Here is a 13,471-nt window from a genome sequence, read left to right as displayed (position 1 = left end):
CGACAAGAAATATTGATTCTACTGGCAAGAGTGTTTTTGTATGTGCTTTAAAGCGAAGTATGTGTTGATTTTTGCAAACGATTTTCTATACTTTCTACTCATGGCCCGTAGGCGGCATTTCTTTTTTTACCCAAACATACTCAGTGTGAACTTTCTGCACACGATAATTGGCACGGATAACCGATTTTTTTCTCACACGATAATCAGTACTTGAAATGCCATCAAATGCAATCATAAAATGATTTCAACTTAGGAATATAGCACACGAAGGGATTAGGATAAAATGTTAAAATAGGGTAGGAACAAATTCTGTTTCATTGCAGCAAAATTATTGTTTTTGAAATGATTTCGCTCGATTTCGTTGGCCACAATAAAATATACAATTCGTTGTTTTATACGCTTTTCCTTTATAATATTGGCATTTAATGGCCACTTTGTAATGAGCATGTTGTGCGCAAGTGTTCATTTTTATGGATTTTTTTTGTTCGCTCTCTTCGGACGATTCAACAAGCTTACTTTCAATGAGTGCCAAACCAATCGAAGAAACGGGTAGAGAATTGCTAAAGGTCGAAATGTCAACATTCCGTCGAAAGAAACGAACGGAGAAGAGTAGCAATCAGCAGAAGAAAAAAAACGTTTTTGCATCTTGAATAAACCCAAAATGTTCCTTTCATACGTGGTAGCGACCAAGAAAAAAAAATTATTTGTATGAAAAGGAATGAACAATAAAATGAGATGACGAAAACAACACATTCAAATCAACGCATTTATGAAGACGAAGAGAATGAAGTGGCTTCAATGCCTTCTTCTTACTGTAAAGTGCCATTCGCTGTTTTTGCTCGCCACTTTTGCATCTCATTTTTTTTCTTTTTCGGCTGTTAATTCTCGGATTCTGTTTAATTATGTACATAAAATATGACTGATTCGTTTGAGCCGTTTCGGAACAACAGGATGCTTTTTCATTCTATCAGCACGTACGAAATTCGACACAAATATGTTAAAAAGCAACAAATTACAACCGTACGTTAGTTTGCCCTCATCTCTATGCCCGCTTACCGAGACGCAGGCAACGCTTTTTTTGCTTTTTCTTTTTCGAATACAAAAAGAAACTTGGCTATTTGAACAAATAATCTGGTTTTTTGCGGAAAAGTTGAATTTTTTTTGTTCATAAACCCGAAAAGTCAGGAGATAAGCAAACGCCAAAAATGGCTTGAATCTCTAAAAATGTACACGTCGAGATGTGTTGATCTGTCATTTTTTTTTCTCTTTTGGTTGTTTAACTTCAAATTATCGCACTTCATACCACGCAGTCGAGTTTAATGCAGTTACCAGCATTTCATGGTACAAGGCCATCGGTTGAAGAGCATGCAAACACGTGAATGGTTGCTTCACGGATGCTCGTTAATTTGTCTAATAAAATCATTGTTTCCAGCCATTGATGTTAACAAATCTTTTCGACTTAATTTAATTCGCAACGTCCAACAGCAAATGCTCCAACCGAAAAATGCTACAACGACCGATCATTAAAAACACTCCAACACACAGTCAATCGATTGCATTGTAGGTTTTTAAACGCCACGTTCATTTGGTAAATATCAACAAAGTACAATATTGTTGAACAAACTCACAATACAAATAAAGTCAAAGTAAATCTCAACGATTGTAGCGATATTTATTTTGCGTTCTTCCATCAGTTTTTTTTTTCATCCTGTGTTTGGTTTTGTTGCCATTTATTCGATTTTTCGAAGTAAACTTTTGGTGTGCTGATTTTTTGTGAGGAGAAAAGTCCAATTAGTACCTACACTCACACATGCTATTACAATAAATCTGCTCATTTCTCGCTCAAAGGCGAAGACGAAAATCGATATTTTTTTCCTTCGTTTGTGTATGTTTTGACAGCCATTTTGTATGCTTAATAATGTTTCATTCCTTAGAAGCGCGCAAAAAGCGTCGATTTACTGCGTTGAGTGAATGAATTTTTTCTGCCACTTTCTTGCCATTTGGCACGCAGTAGGAACCAACTGATCATATAATATTGATTCGACTAATTGAAAATGATTTTTTTTTTCTCTCTCCAGTCGGTGAATTTATTTGGTTTGTATCATCACGTAAGACGCAAACATTTATGATGTCGAACACTTTAGCTCGAAAATGCCATTGAACAATCTATCATAAACTTGAATGTGGGTCAAAGCAACAAACAACATAAAACTCACCGTCAACCGTTGAGAACATAAATGTCAGCATAGCAGAATAAGAATACAACTCGACAGAACAAACAAAGGGGAAAAAAATCTAACAAAATTAATGAGACAATAAACAATAAGTTATGATGTGTGTATGTGTATTTTACGTTGTTCGTGTTTGTGTGCGGTATGCGTGTGCTGTGCACGCCCGAACATAATTCATTTCTTCTTTTTCTCTCTCGCTCAGTGTATGTGTGAAAATGAAAATGCGAATGTGTTTTGTTTCTAGCGTCAAATGAAGCTATCATTGCGGTTTTATAGCTGTAATGACCGGCTTTCAAGCGTCGAGGTGACGATGTTCGATTTGGATTTCGATAGAAATTCCAATGGAACGTTCGGGTTACCAACGGTGAGATAATGGAATTTCGCTTTTCCGTTCGTTTGCTATGAGCTCAATTAACCACAGACACGAATATCGAATGATGAACAGCATTGTAGATAAACACCGAATGAAATTGAGAGTGAAATTATGCCCCCTTATATCCCATCAAAGGAATGCAGTTCCCAGAATATGTTCGCAAAAAACCAAACTGGCACTGCTGAAAAAAAATAGCGTTCGGGAGAGCACGCAACAAGGTGGTCGCCTTTCTAAATGAGTGAAAGTACTTTGATTTCAGCACATAAGCTATAGCCGTCGTCGGTTTTGTCGTTTGTGTCGTGCGCGCGCGAACAAAACAGTTCTCCGCCTTATTTGGGCAAGTAATAACCTTTTGTGGTTAATGGATTTTCCGTAAATTGAATCAATGTAATTAATCGACGAGTCGACAGGGAAAAATGCCATTTTAATTGAATTTTAATCAGTTGACGGACACCAGGTTGATAAATGCACCGTATTGAAAATTGTATTTTGTTCAAACGAAAATTGTGCTAAGATCAAAACACGATCCGAAATGCCATAAACATCAACAAATGTACGTGAACTGAATTCGGGTTACGCACCGCACCGTACATCAAGCCGTTGATTTTTATCGACTTATGATTTGTGTGTTTCAAATGCGAAACCTGGCCAAATCAATGAATTTATTCATTTATTTTAATGAAATGTTAGAATATAGTACGAGATCAGCTCCAACACACATTAAGATCATTTTCTTCGAAATGTCAGCATACAAGGTGCCTGCCTTTAATGCCTTTAAAACGTATAGTAGCGAAATGTGTGATCAAAAACGCAAGTAACCATAAAACAACCGTACGACATTTACAACTCGCAGCTTACAAACAAAATCAATTATTCCGATACGTGAGCAAATGAATGAATCGGTTGCTGTATGGAAACGAACCTGTCGAACGGAGAACTTTGTGTGTGTTTTGTTTATTTGCACATTTAAATGCATGAGAACATTCAGCAACGACGTAAATCACAAAACGTTCTCAATCTAAACAGAGGCTAATTTGTTTGATCGTGATTTTAATATACACGTATGTATGGCCAACGGAATACGTTTGCGAATTTAAAGCCATAAAATATCTATACGGAGCAAACAAACGAGTGCTAGAGTGAAGTTTATCAAATAGGCTCTGGATTTGAGCGTTGTCGGAGTGTCTTATAGTATCGCTATTTCTATTTACAAATTGTTATATTGTAAACAATCAGCACACATTGAGTCATTAACACTCCCACAATTGTTGTGGGGACACGGAGAGAGAAAGAGAGAGAGAAAAGGCGAATGAAAACTGATGCATTTTTCGATTTGAGTTAATTTTTTGTTTGTTTGGTTTGTACAGAATGTATATCGATAAATGCGTTGGGTTGTGCATATTTTTAAATTGAATATAACTTGCAATGGCACTCGGAATATGCAATAGACAAAAGACACGTTCACTTTGTACACTTGCATCAAAATTGAATACGTTTTGTGGCGGCATTCTTTGAATTTTACTTAATTTGAATTTTAATTTGCAGCCGCGTTTTTTCGCTCCTCTTTGTTCATGAAATGCAATAGAAGTTATTTTGTTTTAATCGGGCGGTTTTTATTGTTTTTTCGAGGAGATCAATTAGTTGTACCAAAGAACCGAATGCCGTAGAACATTTTTATTACATAATAATTTTTGTAAGTTGCGGTTTTTAGTTGCTTTGTTTTTTTCTTCTTCATTTTTTTTTAGCTCAAGACAAAAATGTGCCGATGTTCGACTGAGAAATCAAGGCGGAGTCTTTTATGCAAATATTTACATTTTATTCACACTATGGATGCGATAATGTTTCTACTACTTCTTCGCTCATTTGTTTCCATTTTATTTTCACGCTGCTGAATAATTGATTTGACAGAGTTCAAAACCGACATTGCACACAACCGAATACACAACGTGAGAGCCGCTAGTAATCTTTTCTCTTCAAATCCAGGGGCTTTTTTCAAATGTGCAAACAATTCAATTGTTCTAGAATTCTAAGAAATTTATTCCCAAAGAGGTTTTTCGCTTCAAAAATAATGCTCTGGCATTAGATAGCAGTCATTTTATCGTTTTGTTTGTACTTCTCTTCATTTTCATTACTTTTCAACATCACATCGATTTATGTGCGTAGAAGTATTGCAATCGTACGAAATGAATCCATATACTTTGGAAGCATATTGCAACTCCCTTACAATCACAATGAATTTTCGTACAGTTACGTTGATTTTTAGACGTAATGAAATTTGCTACTGCAAAAGGTTTGTTTTGGAAGTATTAAAATATGCAACCGCAAAAGGTTGTTTCGAAAGCATTCGGAAAAGTTAGTCGTACGGATATAATACAGTTCAGTGTTTATCCTAGCATTGAAATAAAATATCGCTAATAAATAATGGTAATTATCATTTTTGTTTGATTTTCTGAATATTCTCTCTATTCGAAGATCCCATCACGGCTAAAGATAGCGAAGCGATGATATACTTAGCAAGCGTAAATGCAAATGATGCTGAATGGGAGAATAAACTAGCAATTATATTGTTTTGTGGCGAGATAAAAGAAAACCCGGCGACGTACGGCGAACGAATGCTTCGTGATGAACCGTGACATTTCATATGACTATAGTCTTCGTTGAAATCGCCTTTCTCAAAAGCTTTTTTCTCCCCTTTTTTTTGCAGTAGAACACTATTAAATGATTCAACTTCAGATGATTTTAGTGCCTCATTTTATCAGTTTCTTTTGCTCATCGGCTCATCACAAATTGTGTGTAATTAATAAACATTTCCCCGATAATTTTCAGAACAATCGACATGTTTAATTCTCTCTAGAATCGTATCCTAATTAATTTTTCATTAGCAAAACCTACGCTGAAACTCTTACACCACATTTGTTGTCAAGTGCGTATACAATGTACATTTTCCAGCCGGTGAAATAGTAATTTCTCGGTAAATATGTATAAGGCGTGTCGTGAACGACTGAACGTGTTGCAGAATGTAAATTAATGCCGAAAAAAACCTTCAAATGAAACACAGTCATTTTTTTGTTTCTTTGCACGATCATTGGATTCATATGGATTCACCATGATGAAGATACATTAAGCTCTCTAAAAACTGACAACGAATAACCATATATCTATAAGAAGATGGTGAGTTGTTGGAAAACCGCTCAGCTCATAAGCTGTGCACATATAAAAATCCCAAAAAAGTGATTTTTACACACCGCAAAAATCGTCGGACCTAAAAAATGATTCGCAAAGCAGTTGTAAAATAAATTACACTCACGTCGTGATTAATGAATGTGTGCCCATTTCATTTGTGATTTTAGATCAAAAGACTAGAGTTGACACCAGGGTTTCATGACTTTGCTAATGCAAAAGAAACAAAGAAAAAACGCGGACGGGCAAGTGCAAAAACAGAAAATTTTCGTTTCACACATAACAGAGAGAGGAGTGTATGACCGAGATGGGAACCTATCGACACGCTTATCAATCATACATCACCGTGCCTCAGAATAAAACAATAAAAATTTCAAGAAGAAAAAAAAAGAGACACAGCTTCGCCCATCATTTCAACATGTGAACTGTGTAAATAAAACATTTCTCATCTGCAATTTAAACGATCTCTTTCACCCCGCGTTCGGTGTGTTTATTTGAATACGTTTTTCTTTACTTCTGTGTGCTAAAAACGTGAACAAGAGGAATTGCATACAAAAAATGGGTTTGTTGATAAAATCGAAATAATTTGCATGTTTATTGAAGGCTTTTTTTTCTCTGGTGAAAAGAAAAAATAGCGGTCTCCGTTATATTAAAATATCATATCGTGTTAAAGTACGTCGAATCTTTATTTTTCTGATAAATTTCTGTAAAAATTTCGTTTGCTATTGACGGTAAATTTATATTTGGCGTGTGTTCGTATGCACCGACAGTATTTATTAATATTGATCCAAATACTAATTCGAGAATGCAATGTGATCGATGTGCAGGAACTTCTTGAGCGAACGGAATAAGTTTTAATAGCTTCGGTTTTCTGTGTTGAAATGAAATGAAAACAATTTCGTTTCATTCGCAACGAATGTGAGAGAGATTGAACCGTGTGCACAGCACAGCGCAGCACGCGCAATTTTCGTATATTTATTGGCAAACTGAAAAACAGCAGCCACACCTAAAATCACGACAGCAAAAGTACGCATCGCTTCGCGGGCTTTGTATACGTACATTTGGCTCTTCTCTCGTTCACGTCTCTCATTAAAATGAAACGAACGATGGCGATCAAGAGCACGAAAAAGGAATTCGGTGCGACTTTATTGTTTAAGCATTCTGGTTGTGTATTTGTCGCTATTTTTTGTCTGCACAATCAAATGGATCGTAATTGAATAAAACAAAACAACAGCAACCACGACAGCGAAAAAAAATTTGAAATGTATAAACTTGTCGATCGATGAAACATATGGTCGTACTTCATACATGTTATAAAATTGAAGAAAAAAAAAGAAACGATAGAGACACACACACACACACGACTAGCAACAGTAAAATTGAATTTCGTTGCGATCGAAATAAAGTTATTTACGCGCTCGAAGGCGATCACGCTTAATTGCTTGGAAAAATATTGTATTTTCTATAATTTGCCTATTGATTGCTATCGACAATTACGTGAATTATGGATTTGTTTTCCCGTTGTTCCCCTCTCATTACGAAGGAATTCGACGAATGGAAACTTATGCAAAGTAACAATACATGTTATTTGGGTATTCCGATTGCAGCTTCAACAACTACAACAGAATTCAATTAGCCGCGGCAACGGTTTTGTCTTTGACCGGAAGAAAAACCCATTCAGCGCTTAATTTTGTCTGGTTGTACAACTCTGACGGAAGTCTCAAACACTTAAAAAGGTTTTCATCGCATATACAAAACAAATGGATACGCTTTAGACTCACCGGTTGAGTACTCACAAGTCTCTCTCTGTCTCTCTCTGTCTATCTCTCTTACATTAACTTTCAATTCCTAATCGTGACATATACTTCGGCAACCTTTGGCTTTGCGAACAATCGGACAAATCACGCGAGTTTCTAGTGATCTTGCCCTCGCGTCTGCTGCTTTTATCAATTTTTATTTGAACATTTCTTTTTAAATTGGATTAATTGGGATTTATTTAGAGTCGGTACAAATTCATAGCATTCAATGTGTCTAGGCAACTAGCATGGGAATTGATTGCAATTTGTTTGAATTTTGATAAAAATTCTGAATTGAGAGAACCTTGAACGGCATTAAGAAAGAAAAAGGCCGGCATCGAATACGATAATTAACGATATTTTTTTTATATTCACTGGAATCAGCCATTAAAATGGTTCTTTGTTAATCCAGCCTGTAACACAACCGTTTTTATCTAATCTTTCACATTGCAAAAGTATTCGCTTCGGTTATCTCATTGTGTCGCTTGACGTAGCCCCCATTTTTTTTCGCACAAAAGTTTTGGAGTGTTTTTTGTTCTTCTGTAGCGCTGTTGCGATAAACTTTCCGACGGTTTCTTTTGTTTACGAGGCATCAAGAAACGCTCTTGACTCACAGCAGGAAAAAAGTTGTCTTGTGAGTGCGAAGGAAAAAAAATTGCAGTACTTATCGAAGATACGAAGATATGAAACTATTTACAGAAAACATTCGTTTGTTTTTGGTATGATTCATAACAATGTGAGCGACTAGCTTGTGTCTCGCCGACTGCAAATATCAATATGAGGTAACGAAAAAAGGGCACGTGAACTCCTGTTTTTCAACAGACTAACAATTTCGTCCTCTGATCAAAAGATGCCAGAGTTCATTCAACGGCGAAGCCTGACCCAGTGACACACACACACACACAGTCCATGCAATGAAATGCAGCAAGTGTGCAGAAACTATCAATTACGTCACTTGTTTCTGGTTTCCCTAGTTTTTATTGTGCATTGCATACAAGTTTTATCGTCCTTCGTGTCTTCGAGCTCAGCGAAAACGAGTGAAAAGAAAACGGTTAACAATGAAGCAGCCGTAGCTCAGTCGGATGAAAAGAACGATGATGAATTTGATTGGTAGAGTACGTTGACGTATATTCTATACGTATTTATGCAATGCTGATACTATGCGAGTCATTCAAGAAACGCTATCACAAAGAAAAATGATCAGAAAAGAATTAAAAACAAATCTGAAAACCATCCATAAGAAATGATCATTAGTAGGAGATCCATTGAAGATGTTAATCTTTTTTTTGCTCGGTTTTTTTCTTTATTGCAAATTTTATATTAATTACTAAAGACTTATAAGGGAAACAAGGGGTGCATACAATTGTAATTAGTTCTCTGCGAATGGGTTCAATCTTTGTGGATAATTGAGCAGAAACAAAAGAATGCAGACACACGAAAACACTCGAAATGAATTTCATTTCCAGACAAAAGCGCGTTGTTCGAGACACAAAGGAAAGTGAATTTAATGAATTTTTAAAAAAATGATCGGTACAAATATGAACTGTTCGATGCGTCAGACGTAGTTGTACTCGCTGAACTTCTATAGAGTGCATTGAATCTATTTGTTGGCAGAAAATATCCTTGAAATACCATTTTGTCGGAATTTTTGTTCTGGGTGTTGTTGTTGTTGTTCAATTTCGTATTGCATAGAAATGTGTCATTTCTGAGCTAGTAATCAATCGTTTGATATGCATAGTCAATGGTTTTTTTTATCGTTTCAAATGGAACTTAAATTGAATTTTGTTCAGTATTTACGATTTTGGCAACAAACGACTTCGTTTCACGTTCGCCTGATCAATTTTCATAGCATTATTGTTTATTCACTTCTAATTCTCATTCCGACTAAGAACGACGGCGAACGCTTTTTATCGCACCATTTTTATTTCTGTGTAGCCGCACAGAAAACAAACTGTGAGCGGGCAGAAGTTATCACGTATCGCACCAGAGACAGGGTGTGACATACTGTTCTTGGCAAAATCACATGCATTTGAATCATATATACGGGCATACAGAATGAACTTATGTATTTTACACATTGCTGAAGTGAACGGCGATGCGGTGTTTAAAACCCACCCTGCGTCTAAAATGTGTAAGTAAATCAAATACGGAGTCGTACACAAAATAGAAACAAAGAAGAAGAACAAGAACTACATGTAAATAAATATCGCACATGCATACAAACACCGGCTTGAAGACTGATTCAAATTTGTCAAACAGTGGTGCGTGTTTGTGTGGCAAAGTCACAAAATTTCGATACAATCAACGAAAAAAAACTACAACAACAACAACAGCATAGGCGTATAGAAGAGAAGAAGAAGTAGGAAAAAATTAATAAATATATTTTTTTCGCTCTCTCTCTCTCTCTCTCTCTCTCTCTCTGTCAAACAGTCGGAATATTGTGACGTAGGTATTGCGAACCCGCGGATTATATGTGTTATATGTACGGTTTTGTATGATGTGGGTGTCTGAAGGTCACGTGTATCAAATGTGCTAGCAAAGGAAAGAAAAATAACGCCGAACGAGATAAAGAAGAGAGATAGATAAACAACAAATTTATTAAAATAAGCAAAGCCAGTGCTCGACAAAAGTATCAAGCAGCAAAACTGGTTTCAATGGCTTTCATTATTCTCTCTTTCTTTGATCGCATTTGTTCTTCATCATTCGATGACTCTTAAATTTATTCGATTTTTTTTTTCACTCTCTGTGTGTGTATTATTCGGGTCGCTTTTTTTGCTGCCATCTCTCGTTTACAATTTGGCTCTCGTTCTTATGGCGACGAAGCAATTTATGAGCATTAGATATGACGGGGCTTGGCACACACTCGAGAATGGTTATTGATGGTGATAAAATGGTTTTATTGCCAAAAGAAGATTCGATTCCGGAGCATACATTCAAATAAATTGATCAAAAAACCGATTCGACCGGGCGAGAGAGAACGAAAAATTATTTGAATTGGCGACATGTTATCACTATTCGAAACAGGAAAGACGAGACGCTTAGAAGCGCATAAATTTAAACTATTTTTTTTTCATGTTCATGTCATAAAACAGCAGATCCCAGTCGAGATTTTAGGTAAAAATTTACATTCAAATCTAATAATAATTTAGAAAAGCCGCTAATTACGATGTTTTATTTCCCATGAAATTATTTTCGACTGAAAAAAAAATAACACGAATAGAATTCGCGACAGGAAAAACATTTGAAAGCACGTCTCTTCACAGTTTTATAGACGATAAAATGTGTGTCAATTCAACAAACCAAACACTCGCAACTGAAACAATAGCCAAAATACAGAGAGGTCGATTTGCATATTTCCATTGTTTAAACCGATTTTTTTGTGGACGAAAGGCATATTTCGTCGTTTGCTGGTTTTCAAGGTCATTGGGGACATTTTTGCATAATACTAACGTCCAATGTATTTCGTTACCTGTTTTTTCTTTTGTGAATACAACAACGAAACATATGAACGTTTGCGCGCACAAGAAATGAGGAAGTCCAAAGAACGAAGAGAAAATAAGAGTTCGGAAGTGTGTGCGGCGTGTTTGGGCAAGAGATCCATTTGAAAGCAGTGATTTTGCGTGTCAATTGCTCGAAAAGCCATAATTAAATCACATTAATGTAAGATATCAAGCCGAGTATCGGACCCAGCGCTGTTAACATGATTTTCATTTGTAATTTTTTAAATAGAGACTTTTGTATCTCAAACTCGTAGCTAGCAATTATTGCGCATTCAGCTAGTAATTATTATATTTAACCATTTCGTTCGATTCAGTGAGGCGATGGCATGCAATTCAACATTTAACAAAGCGATTCATTGTTATATTTTATGTTTATGAATAAATAAGCATTTTGAGTGCGCGAGATAAGACATACACACATAACAGTCAGCTAGCCATTCAATGTTATGCAGCATCTTTATTATCAAACATTCAGTATGTACGAACTGAACTCGCGTACGATGAGTCGCATCGGAACAAATGTACATAACGCATAAGATCCGTCTGGTGACGGCGCCAACGGTGAAAACGAATCCATGGTTTCGAATGCTATTGCTACGTTGCTGTGTTGCCATTTCATTTCACTCAATCGACTCAATCATTACTTGTGCATCCAAAAAGAAGAACTTTATTATTATTATTACATAAAATTTGATTATAAAACTCTCGATATATTTATTTCGTCTCTTTTTTCCTCTCTCTCTCTCTCTCTCTCTCTCTCTCTCTCTCTCTCTCTCTCTCTCTCTCTCTCTCTTTCTCTCTCTCTCTCTCTCTTTCTCTCTCTATCCCCCCAATTCATTCTCTGTGAATGTGTCTGTTCTATTCATTTCGGTTAGTCGTTACGCTGAGTGAGCATCTTGTTCCGTTTGAGCGCGATGCGTGATCGTCAATTGGACGAAACAGAGAGATATACACACACATTCGCTCAATTATTATTATTAGGAATAATTTATGAACGAAACTGAAAGTCTAGCTGAAAGTAGTGCGTGAGAATTTGCTGATGTTGAAGATACAGAACAAAGCTAAAAATATTCAACGTCACCGTCGATTCGCCAAATCGCTTTAGCACATTGGCTGGTGTGCTCGCGCCCAGTAAATAACACACAGCAACTTTTTTTATTCATTCTTTCGCTCTGTATAATCAACACTGAAAGAAATGGAATGAAAGAGAATGATGCAAATTAAATTCTGTACATAGGTCAGTAATAAAATTGAGCAGCGCTCGCATGTGTGCTAGAACAGCGGAGCAGCAGTAATTTCGCACAAAAAAAATATACAAACACCAAACCAAAAAAACTCTAAATAACACGAAAAAATGAAACACGATTGCCATAAAATCTAAAATAAATGTTTGCACATTGAAAATATTCGCACTTTTGCGATTGTTCGGTTATTATTTGCTCAAATACAAAAAAATATAACGACGGTTTGGCAGATTTGCGTTTGTAACATCGGGTTTCATGGTGAGAAACAGAAAATAAACTGGGTTCAGTAACTGGGTGTAAGAAGATTAGATCCTTTTCCCATCATGAATTAGATGTTTTTTTTGCTAGTGCTGGAATTGAAAAGAATTCGTTTCGTGTCTGCATATGAGCCGAATTGACGGCAATAAAAACAAACAAAATGGCTTGAAGCTGACAAAAAAATCGACATGAGAACCCGCGACACAGCGCAAAATGACGATGGAAATCGTATACAACCCACAAATGGAACACATCAGAACTAACCATGGGGAACTATTTCGTTTTTTGTTAGCTTGCGACGCAGTCTTTTTTTCCTCTATCCATTGAAATGGAATGCCAAATAGCAATACATGCAAATTATATTTTCAAGCATTGAAAAAAATAGTTAAAGGAAATAAAAAATGGAGAGAGAAAAAAACCGCCTGTTAAACTGGAACACTAGCTCACATAAAACAGCTGATTGTTGAACGGCTGCGATCATGTGATTCTATGGGTGGCTACAAAAATTTTATTACTGAGCGCATGCGATTTTCGCAAGTAGAAACGCTTTTTTTTCTACTTTCATCTACATGTGTATATTTTCTTTTTCACGCCAAAGGGTTGACACATTCAAGAGTCTATTTTAGGATTGTAGAAAAATTATACCACTTCTATTGCACACATTTTCACCCAAAATGAATGGTTATTAAAGTTGGTTTTAGTGGAGGAAAAAGGTTAGTTTGGTTTTTCTTTCTCTTTCTTTCTTGGAAATGGTCTAGTAGAATTTTGCGATAAGCCAATTTATCGGCAACTTTGAACATTTGTTTGCTATTTACGATCAGAATTACCATTTTCATGCGATAAGATAGGTTGGCTTTCATAAGTAAACCGCAACGAAATAGGAATACAA

The 13,471-nt window shown here is 36.1% G+C and overlaps 1 protein-coding gene across 23 annotated transcripts in view; it reads right to left on the bottom strand.

Annotated features, from left to right (window-relative positions):
- LOC129568489 (activating transcription factor 3) overlaps window positions 1-13,471 on the bottom strand; it is a 63,846-nt gene that overhangs the window by 18,926 nt on the left and 31,449 nt on the right. The gene's annotated exons all lie outside the window — the stretch shown is intronic.

Source organism: Sitodiplosis mosellana, unplaced genomic scaffold (genome assembly GCF_009176505.1).
Source record: "Sitodiplosis mosellana isolate CC-2019 unplaced genomic scaffold, AAFC_SMos_1.0 Smas_scaffold_20, whole genome shotgun sequence".
In the NCBI taxonomy this organism is placed as follows: Eukaryota; Metazoa; Arthropoda; class Insecta; order Diptera; family Cecidomyiidae; genus Sitodiplosis; species Sitodiplosis mosellana.
This window is presented reverse-complemented; position numbering and strand designations above follow the sequence as displayed.